This window comes from Schistocerca americana, unplaced genomic scaffold, assembly GCF_021461395.2.
Source record: "Schistocerca americana isolate TAMUIC-IGC-003095 unplaced genomic scaffold, iqSchAmer2.1 HiC_scaffold_285, whole genome shotgun sequence".
NCBI lineage: Eukaryota > Metazoa > Arthropoda > Insecta > Orthoptera > Acrididae > Schistocerca > Schistocerca americana.
This window is the reverse complement of record NW_025726000.1, coordinates 42,501-47,500: the sequence shown is the minus strand read 5'-3', so window position 1 is coordinate 47,500 and position 5,000 is coordinate 42,501. Positions and strand designations below refer to the sequence as shown.

Here is a 5,000-nt window from a genome sequence, read left to right as displayed (position 1 = left end):
TGATTCCCCGTTACCCGTTACAACCATGGTAGGCGCAGAACCTACCATCGACAGTTGATAAGGCAGACATTTGAAAGATGCGTCGCCGGTACGAGGACCGTGCGATCAGCCCAAAGTTATTCAGAGTCACCAAGGCAAACGGACCGGACGAGCCGACCGATTGGTTTTGATCTAATAAAAGCGTCCCTTCCATCTCTGGTCGGGACTCTGTTTGCATGTATTAGCTCTAGAATTACCACAGTTATCCAAGTAACGTGGGTACGATCTAAGGAACCATAACTGATTTAATGAGCCATTCGCGGTTTCACCTTAATGCGGCTTGTACTGAGACATGCATGGCTTAATCTTTGAGACAAGCATATGACTACTGGCAGGATCAACCAGGGAGCTGCGTCAACTAGAGCTGAGCAGCCGGCCGCCCGGGAGTGTGTCCCGGGGGCCCGCGCGAACACGCAAGCGTCCGCTCAATTATTCTGCAAACAGGAGGAGGCTGAGCTCCCCTGCACAATACACCTCGAAACCCTCTCAGGTCCCGGCGGCGCGCAGCGCCGTCCTAAGTACTTGGTCGGGTTCGAGAGAGGCGCAATCGCCCGGAGTTTGGCGAGTAGACGCTTTAGGTGCGACCACCCGTGCTCCCAACTGAGCTTGCCGCTGCCGACAGAGGCCCGGGAGCGTGCTGTCGTGGCATTGCCGGCGGGAGACAACACGCGCCACCTACGGTGGCCGGCAGCTCCAACGCCAGCGCCACAGAAGGACAAAAGCCCCACTTGGGTGCCGAAGCGAACTCTCCCAGCACAGCGCACGCGCCAACACGTCCGCACAGCTGCGATACAAACCACCTGCGAGAACCGCAGAGGCGACCGAGCAGCAGACGGCGTCGCGGCGCCGAGCGCCGGGCGGCGGCGCATCCTCAGCGCACACAGTCCTCAATCGGACCAGCACACTGCAGATGTCCACCGCGCTTCGCACCGGGCCCGCGAGGACCTACTTTGGCCGCACGGCGCCGCGTGCAGGGTGCGCCGGCGCGCAGCTGCGCCGCCTGCCGCCTCCGTCGGCCGGCGCGCCTGCCACTGGCCGCCCCCACCAGCCGGCTGTAGCGCGTGCGCCCACGCACCGCGCGGCCAGCACGCCGGGAGGCCCCCCCTCACCGGCCGGGGACGGTCCCACCCAGCCACCGCCGCGTATCGCTTCACACCCACATGCCATTCACGTTCGTGGGCATGGTGGGTATCGCTGAAACAACCGGTTGGTAGCTCAACCGATCGTCGCCATCACTGATTCACCTCTAGCGAGAACAACCGCACCACAACCGTTTACCAGTTGTTCATTTGCGTAACGTCACCAGCAAACGTAGACGTCCATCGCCATTTGCAAATTCAACGATTGTTGCATGCCTGTGTCAGGTGTCACGACACACTATGTCTGCCCACATACACGCAACAACATGTGCACGCTTCGCGAACACGTGGAAGGTGGCCCCCGTACGTATGCGATGTCCATTGCGCGAACGACTGTCAACCGGCCTCTGTCGCATGTCGCAGATGTGGAACGCAGTGCACCATGCTATCACGGTGTGTGAGAAGAGACGACTACGTCTGACAACACGCGCCACTACATCAACAGACGGCTCATGCTGATCGCCATCCACGGCATACCATACTGCAATCCAGCTCTTATAGGGAGACGACACGTAGCTGAGTGCACAATATTTGGACCGTATGGTTCGCCGTTGTTGGCGCAGTCGTGGTACGGTCACACATGTACCACGATGTATCATTCAGTACATGAGGACCAATGTGCAGTACAGTGTGTGATTTGGACGTACAACATCAGCGGACAGTTGACACACGCCGTACCACAACGTAGGCTGTGCTTCGCCATGCAAATGCCAATGAACAACTGCGAAGGGCATTGAGCATGTACGTCCTGCTGCCATCCGCATTACAGTGTATAGCTGCAAGGTGTTTAACATGAAGCGATACTCTGGGGACCAGGCAGTGCGAGTAGCAAACTATATTGCGGGGGTTGCAGTTAGGCAACACCACACTAATTTAACGCGTCGTATGACAATTACAGAGCAGGTTAAGGCCCAACGTGTGTTGGGTTAAGGCCCAACGTGTGTTGGGTTAAGGCCCAACGTGTGTTGGGTTAAGGCCCAACGTGTGTTGGGTTAAGGCCCAACGTGTGTTGGGTTAAGGCCCAACGTGTGTTGGGTTAAGGCCCAACGTGTGTTGGGTTAAGGCCCAACGTGTGTTGGGTTAAGGCCCAACGTGTGTTGGGTTAAGGCCCAACGTGTGTTGGGTTAAGGCCCAACGTGTGTTGGGTTAAGGCCCAACGTGTGTTGGGTTAAGGCCCAACGTGTGTTGGGTTAAGGCCCAACGTGTGTTGGGTTAAGGCCCAACGTGTGTTGGGTTAAGGCCCAACGTGTGTTGGGTTAAGGCCCAACGTGTGTTGGGTTAAGGCCCAACGTGTGTTGGGTTAAGGCCCAACGTGTGTTGGGTTAAGGCGCAACGTGTGTTGGGTTAAGGCGCAACGTGGGTTACGTTAAGGCGCAACGTGGGTTACGTTAAGGCGCAACGTGGGTTACGTTAAGGCGCAACGTGGGTTACGTTAAGGCGCAACGTGGGTTACGTTAAGGCGCAACGTGGGTTACGTTAAGGCGCAACGTGGGTTACGTTAAGGCGCAACGTGGGTTACGTTAAGGCCCAATATAGGTTAGGTTAAGGCCCAATATAGGTTAGGTTAAGGCCCAATATAGGTTAGGTTAAGGCCCAATATAGGTTAGGTTAAGGCCCAATATAGGTTAGGTTAAGGTACAATATAGGTTAGGTTAAGGTACAATATAGGTTAGGTTAAGGTACAATATAGGTTAGGTTAAGGTACAATATGGGTTAGGTTAAGGTACAATATGGGTTAGGTTAAGGCGCAATATGGGTTAGGTTAAAGCGCAATATGGGTTAGGTTACGGCGCAATATGGGTTAGGTTAAGGCGCAATATGGGTTAGGTTAAGGCGCAATATGGGTTAGGTTAAGGCGCAATATGGGTTAGGTTAAGGCGCAATATGGGTTAGGTTAAGGCGCAATATGGGTTAGGTTAAGGCGCAATATGGGTTAGGTTAAGGTACAATATAGGTTAGGTTAAGGTACAATATAGGTTAGGTTAAGGTACAATATAGGTTAGGTTAAGGTACAATATGGGTTAGGTTAAGGTACAATATAGGTTAGGTTAAGGCACAATATGGGTTAGGTTAAGGCGCAATATGGGTTAGGTTAAGGCGCAATATGGGTTAGGTTAAGGCGCAATATGGGTTAGGTTAAGGCGCAACGTGGGTTACGTTAAGGCGCAACGTGGGTTACGTTAAGGCAAACGTGGGTTACGTTAAGGCGCAACGTGGGTTACGTTAAGGCGCAACGTGGGTTACGTTAAGGCGCAACGTGGGTTACGTTAAGGCCCAATATAGGTTAGGTTAAGGCCCAATATAGGTTAGGTTAAGGCCCAATATAGGTTAGGTTAAGGCCCAATATAGGTTAGGTTAAGGCCCAATATAGGTTAGGTTAAGGTACAATATAGGTTAGGTTAAGGTACAATATAGGTTAGGTTAAGGTACAATATGGGTTAGGTTAAGGCGCAATATGGGTTAGGTTAAGGCGCAATATGGGTTAGGTTAAGGCGCAATATGGGTTAGGTTAAGGCGCAACGTGGGTTACGTTAAGGCGCAACGTGGGTTACGTTAAGGCGCAACGTGGGTTACGTTAAGGCGCAACGTGGGTTACGTTAAGGCGCAACGTGGGTTACGTTAAGGCGCAACGTGGGTTACGTTAAGGCCCAATATAGGTTAGGTTAAGGCCCAATATAGGTTAGGTTAAGGCCCAATATAGGTTAGGTTAAGGCCCAATATAGGTTAGGTTAAGGTACAATATGGGTTAGGTTAAGGTACAATATAGGTTAGGTTAAGGCGCAACGTGGGTTACGTTAAGGCCCAATATAGGTTAGGTTAAGGCCCAATATAGGTTAGGTTAAGGCCCAATATAGGTTAGGTTAAGGCCCAATATAGGTTAGGTTAAGGCCCAATATAGGTTAGGTTAAGGTACAATATAGGTTAGGTTAAGGTACAATATAGGTTAGGTTAAGGTACAATATGGGTTAGGTTAAGGTACAATATGGGTTAGGTTAAGGTACAATATAGGTTAGGTTAAGGCACAATATGGGTTAGGTTAAGGCGCAATATGGGTTAGGTTAAGGCGCAATATGGGTTAGGTTAAGGCGCAATATGGGTTAGGTTAAGGCGCAATATGGGTTAGGTTAAGGCACAATACGGGTTAGGTTAAGGCACAATACGGGTTAGGTTAAGGCACAATACGGGTTAGGTTAAGGCACACATTGTTGTAAGGAAAGGTGTTTTCGGGGGGGGGGGGGGGGCTGGTTTGTTGATTGTGATTATCGTAAGTAAATGACTGCGGCATCATCTGATTTGCCACGTCAGGGTGCACCTTTGGCTCATAACAGGCGGCGCTCTGATTCCATGCTTGTGGCAGACCTGTGTCTTTCATTCGTGCCATTGTTTGTGTGGTGTGACAGGAGGCAGTATTGTGATGTTGGGTGCACCCCTGTGTAGGACATGTGTGGGTGTTGGTGGCTTAGCTGAGCAATGGTGGTTGTCGGAAGGGTGGGATATTCTGTTTTCCGAGTGGACCTCCCGGTCTGGTTATGATAGTGTGGATTGTCTAATGTGGCAGAGAGGATGCACTGGGTGTTGTTCCATGCTGGTGCTTAGATATTGTCTGTGTGCCTGTTACAGGCAGAGAGTAGTGCGTGATAAGAGTGTCTGGCTGACGTGTGATTGTGAGCAGAGTCTTTCAGCATGTATACGGACAGTTGTATACATTATCTGTATTCTGATGGCTCTATCTATTACTAATCAGCGCCGTGTATACGTTTAATCCGGTTCCAGTCGAAACTATTGTATCTCTGTACATTAGTGACACGGCGAGCCCGCTAT

At 51.3% G+C, this 5,000-nt stretch overlaps 1 non-coding gene across 1 annotated transcript in view; it reads right to left on the bottom strand.

Moving 5' to 3' along the window:
- The window catches only part of LOC124578995, a 1,910-nt gene extending 1,523 nt beyond the window's left edge, over nt 1-387 (bottom strand). Inside the window, exon 1 of the ribosomal RNA XR_006972756.1 lies at nt 1-387. This exon is cut by the window's left edge and continues 1,523 nt beyond it. This is a non-coding gene — a ribosomal RNA (small subunit ribosomal RNA).
- Nucleotides 388-5,000: the final 4,613 nt, after the last annotated feature.